The sequence below is a fragment of the Mustelus asterias genome, chromosome 16 (genome assembly GCF_964213995.1).
Source record: "Mustelus asterias chromosome 16, sMusAst1.hap1.1, whole genome shotgun sequence".
Lineage (NCBI taxonomy): Eukaryota > Metazoa > Chordata > Chondrichthyes > Carcharhiniformes > Triakidae > Mustelus > Mustelus asterias.
In genome coordinates, this window is record NC_135816.1 from 49,514,132 (window position 1) to 49,520,131 (window position 6,000).

Sequence of the window (6,000 nt, forward strand, 5' to 3'; positions counted from 1 at the left end):
CTTGGCATTAAGAATAAGGCCATATGATCAGTTGTGTCTACTCTTTACCTCCTTTGCGTGGGTTTCCTCCGGGTGCTCCGCTTTCCTCCCACATTCGGAAAGACTGGTTAGGTGTATTGACCTGAACAGCACCTAGTCCACCAGGCCAAACTTCCTCACAAGTATCTTGGTCATGAACTCATCATACTCTAGTTTAAGTTGCATCTCTTTTCATGTCCTCTGAGCTCATCTTCTCAATAAGACACATTTCATGCTCTCTTTACCTTACTCTCACAAACCTGATAATCCCCCAATTTCACTTTAACCATGTTGGCTGATATTGTTAACTGCTCTAACTCTATTAGATACTCGCCGTCACACTCATCTGTCACCATCACTCCTTTCCTCAAAAAATCCTTGCCCCAAATTTCTTGCAATCTACCACCCCATCTCCAGTCTTCCTTTCATCACCAAAGCCCTAAACATTTTGTTGCCTCCAAAATCCATAACTATTTTCCCCAGAGCTACACACTGAATCCCGCCCAATCATGTTTACATAGCTGCCACAGCACCTACATGAAATAGCTATCAGTTACAAATGACGCCTTGCGAGATTGTGACAAAGCTAAACTATCCCTCCTCTCTCCAGTCTTTGACCATAGCTTCTTTCTCCAATATTATGCAGCTGCACTCTCTTGATTTAATTCTTATCCATCAACTCAAGGGTGCCACAGGGCAGATGCTGGAAGGTTATTTTATCTGGATGGGAATCTAGAACTAGGGGAGACATGTGTGCCTTTCAGCAACACGAGATTGAAAATCACCTCAATTTTCACATGTACACTAATGCAGCAGTTCTAGAAGGCAATGCACCAACTTCTGAAGGGCAATCAGCAATGGGCAATAAATGCTGGCCTCGCGAGTGGTGACTACATCTCATGAACAAATTAAAATCACCTCGTCACCACCTCTCAACTCTTCCACTGTTGCTAAATTATCAGACTGCCTGTCTGACATCCAGTAGTACTAGAGGAGCAAAAATTTCCTCCAATTAAATATTGGGAAGAGTGAATGTCTGGAATCCTGCTTTGTACTCGGTTTCTTAGCCAGAAACTTCATCTGGAAACTGAGGTAAACCCAAACCATTAGGAATCATCTTCTGATCACATTCCCGCTACTCATCTGCTGCTCAAATATTCCACCATACCTACCTTGCCTCTAGATTTGACTAATCCAACGCACTCCTGAACAGTCTCCCACGTTTGACCCTTCGTCAATTTGAGGTCATTCAAAACTTTGCTGCCAGGGTAAGGACTCAGGCACCTAGTTCCATTTACTTACCACCCCTGTGGTCATTCACCTACATTGGCTCCAAGTTAAGCAACACCCAATCTTAAAACCCCTGTCCTTGATTTAAAATTCCTCAATGGTCTCATCTCACCCACTCACTGTAATCTCCTCCAGCCTCATAGCTGCCTAAGGTAACTGCCCCCTAATTCTGGCCGCTGGAATATCCTCGATTTTAATTATTCTACACTTGGCATGTGTGTCTTCAGCTGCCAAAGCCATAAAATTTGGAATTCCTGCTTTAAATAGTCTGCATCTCTTTCCTCCTTTAAGATGCTCCTTTAAAACTACCTCTTCAACCAAGACTTTGGTTACATGGTCTGATATTTCATGTGACTTGGCATCAAATTTTGCTTTATAACATTATAAAATGTCCCAAGGCATTTTGAGAGAATGTTAAAGGCACAACAACATGCAAAATTTAGCAAAATGATGAGTGCTTACAATTCTAAGTGAAAAGTTTAGTTTTGGCACTGTGCTTCAAGGGGTAACTAGATTTTGAATCGAACCAAACCCTGCTAAATTTGTCAGCCCAGGAAATCTCAATGTGGCTCCCTGTTCTAATGATGCCAGAACCATGAAATAAATCTGTCCAGAAATCTTCCCAGGCTGGAGTTAGGCTGATGGCCAGGGTGAATTTATTTTAGGAAGTGAACATCTTTTGGAGAGGATTCTTTATTTCGATGCGAGTATGAGGGAAGGGGGTGTTCGATTGCACAGAAGGAAATATACCGTTGCTTGCCCTTCACTGATAATGCGACTGTTTTCCCCCATGGCCAAAAGGTGAGGCAAAAGACAGAAATTGCGGACTGTTGGTGCAGTAATGTGTAATAAATTCTGTAAGACCATAAGATGCAGGAGCAGATGTAAGCCATTCAGCCCAACAAGTCTGCTCTGCCATTCAATGAGATCATGACTGATCTGAAATGACAATCCTCAACTCAACTTTCCCGTCTTATTCCCATAACTCGATTCCCTTACTGCTTAAAAATATATCTATCTCAGCCTTGGACATACTTAACGACCCAGCCTCTACAGTTCTCTATGGTAAAGAATTCCTCAGATGCACGACCAGCAGAGAAGAAATTCCTTTACATCTGTCTTAAATGGGTGGCCCCCAACTCTGAGATTACGCCCTCTGATCCAAGGCTCTCTCTCATGTGGAAACAATCTCTCAGCATCTGCCCTGTAAAGTCCCGAGAATTCTATATGTCTCAATAAGGTCGCTGTTCATTCTTCTAAACTCCAATGAGTACAAACCCAGCCTACTCAACTTCTCCTCATAAGAGCCATGTTCAAAATGTCTGCCATTGCTGATCAATCACCTTTTCTGCTAAACTTCTTTCCCAGTCTACACCAACCAACTCTATCCTCATTCCTTTATAATAACCCTTCCTTAAGTTTAACCACAGAATTTCAAGTGATTAACAACAGTACAACTAAATGCCAAAGGTTTGCATTGATAAAAAATTTGAGATAGGTTAATGATTTAACTACATGCATCAGAGCCTTGTGCTGTTCACAGGTAATAGGTTCAGGCTTCAAAGGGGACTACAATCTTCTTTGACCCCTGCAATACACCATCCTTATATTTAGTATAAAAATGGAACTATCATTAATTTATTTTTGTCTTCCTATCCCTTGGGACCATCTAGAAACGATGGGCAGTTGTTGTGGTCTCACTACCAGTCTGATGAGTTGAGACAAAAAAGGAGTGAGTATTCTCTACCTCTTAACCATTAAACCTGTTTTTGACTCTAAGATTATGCTTGGCTGAGGTTTTGGGATTCAAGTAGGCAAGAGAGAAATGGGACACAATGAAGTGGCATATTTAGCAATAGGGCCTTTTCTGTGCCATATTCTACTGGAGAAAGATAACCTCTTCATAGGCATGAGATTGTGATATTGGATATAACATCCTTGGTGAACAAGTGATCTAGCAAGCTAGACTTCCAAGAGCAAAGGTCAAAACAACTATCCAAGTTAAAGAAAGAATTCTGGAAAGCCATTGTACCTTCCAGACATACCAAGTGTGTAGATTTTGAAAAACGCTACCGCAAAATAGTCAAATTATAAAACATTCACCATTTCAAAATGACAAAATTCCAAGCCGGGAAAGGCTACTGAGAAAAAGCATTGATCGAGATTAGGTGTCGCCAAATCGCCTCTTCCGAAATCTAGGGAATTTTCTGAATATGTGTTACATGCAGGGAGTCAGTCCTGACCGCGGCACATCAGGAAACTGCGGTTCATTGTGGGAGAAATTCCTGGTCTCTCTAAGGAGATAGGAGCTAGTTTCAGCACCAAGGGACAGTGTGAGAAATGTAGGTGGCTGATTGCCAGCTCTAAAAAAGAGAGAAAATATTTGTGATTAAAATATTACCGATGCAAAACCTTACAGCTAATAGGAACATAGGACTTGGGAGCAGGAGTAGACTATTCGGTCCATCAAGCCTGCGCTACAAGTCAATAAGGTCACAACTAGATCAGCCATGATCTCAATTCCACTTTCCTGTCTGCCCTCTATAACCTTGTCCAACAAAAATCTCCACTACCTTCTGGGAAGAGAATTCCACATTCTTAACAACCCTCAGAAAAAAAAACTCCTCAATTCTGCCTTAAAAGGGAGACCTTGTCCCTGAGTTCTAGCTTCCCCCGCAAGAGGAAACAACCTCCTGGTATCTGCCCTATCAAGTCCCCTCAAGATCTTGTGTTTCAGAAGGATCACCTCTCATTCTTCTGAGCTGCAATGGATTTGGGCCCAGCCTGTCCAACATTTCTTCAGAAGGAAAGTCCTTAATGTATCAAGCTCAGCGAGCTTTACTTTTTCTTGCTACTTATTGGCCTAACCCAAAATATATTCAAAATTTTAAAAAGATCTGTTATTGCCATGGGAAAATGTTGCATATTTTCATTGGGCAATGTAAGACCACATCTGTGACGTTCACATTTCCTACCATAGTTGCAATAATTTGAACACAATAAAAGCTTGAAATTGCTCAGCACAGCATATCCCAAAAGCTCATTCTTGAACATAACTGAAAGTTGCTATAGGTCTCAGAAAACTGGGAAATCAGGGTTTCTCCCCAGAATCTCTACCTGCCCATAATGCTAACCAGTGACATGTTAGCAAAATGCCGCAAACTCAAAAGAAACTTGCCAGTGTATGAAAGATATGGACTCTTATTTTTAACAGCATTAAAATATTTTTAAAATATTCCTGCACAAAGTCAATGCGTCTGATAACTTAGAATACGCATCTATCCCATTTCTAAATAATCAATGCACAATTTTTCTTTCTGCATACCAAGGTTTACACCATTTAATTTTAACCAATTTGCCCATTTCAATCAATAATCCGTTTGCTTATTAGAAAAATTAGAATAAAACATTAAAAAAATAAACCACATAACAGATTTCACATTTGTTGCTAGTGGGACAGCAGTATGTACAAATTGACTACAAGTGACTACACTTAAAAGTTATTCATTGGCTGAAGTGCTTTGGGATATATACATAAATTACTTTTTATCAAGGACAATCTTTTAAAGATCGTGTTGCTAAAAAAAGTTATTAACTTCTCACCAGAGAACAGTAGAGAGCAAACAGCATGAAGTCTGCACTGTTCTAAAGTCCCCATTAACTTAAGAAGTCAACAGCAATTCCTTTCAAGATCAACATGTTGTCAATTTACACTCACTGGCATGTGACTCTTTCGTGCCGCACTTCTATATTTGTTAAGTGTGTAGCCTTGAAACACAACATGCTTGTAAAGTGATTCCTCATTCAGGAAACCTTGCTGCTTGCCAGTGTGGTCATGTGGCTTCAAGCCCACTCAATCTCATGATACTGAAGCTTTCAAAAGAAATGTGGCCTATGATTAAGTGTGCTAACATAACTATTCAAAATAATGTACAGAGAATCTAAAGTGCAGCAAATTTCAGATAAATTAGTGAAAATAAAGAGCGAGTAGGGATCAAGTTATCGCAACTTTGAGCCCATTTTGAATACCATTACTATTGATCACACTGAAAATCACACATATTGCATTCTCACTTTTGAAAAACATCAATTGCTACAATGAAAACAGAAAATGCTGGAAAAATGCAGGAGATCTGGCAGCATCTGTGGAGGGAGGAAGAATAGAGTTCATGTTTTGAGCCACATAACTCATCGTCAGAGCTGAGGGGGGAAAAATGTGTTGGACATTATACTGTATAGGAGGTGGAGCAGTTGGAGCGGAGTAGTAGGTCAGTGATTGGTGGGAGCTAGGAGAGATTGCAACATGTGTAGATCACAAGATAGAGGAAGAATTAATGACAGAAGGTGGTAGTGGTTATATAAAGGCAAGATATCAGAATGTGTTGATAGGAGAATAAAGGCCAGTGCTCACTGAAAACAAAACACAAGAACAAGTGACAGATGGCCTAGTGGGGGAAAGGGGTTGTTTGCATTGGACCAAAATTGTTTGGGATATAAAATAATAGTTCCAGATTCCAGCATCCACAGCTTTTTAGTATTACTTTACTGCCATTTCTCTTTCAGAAACACCGACTTTGAAATAGTCCTACTCTTCTCCCTGACTTCCATCTGCCTCTTCTACTGCATTAACCATCATTGCTTTCAATTTTTCTTTTACCAAAACTCACTTCCGTGGCCACATTTCCTTCCTCA

General features: G+C 40.4%; 1 long non-coding RNA gene across 2 annotated transcripts in view; it reads right to left on the minus strand.

The window, feature by feature from the left end:
* Window positions 1–5,008, minus strand: part of LOC144505157 (uncharacterized) — a 31,550-nt gene extending 26,542 nt beyond the window's left edge. For both annotated transcript variants that reach the window (XR_013499784.1, XR_013499785.1), the window contains exons 1-2: window positions 4,912–5,008; window positions 3,412–3,671 (exon numbers count right to left, since the gene is read on the minus strand). This is a non-coding gene — a long non-coding RNA (uncharacterized LOC144505157). The remainder of the gene's footprint in view (window positions 1–3,411; window positions 3,672–4,911) is intronic.
* Window positions 5,009–6,000: the final 992 nt, after the last annotated feature.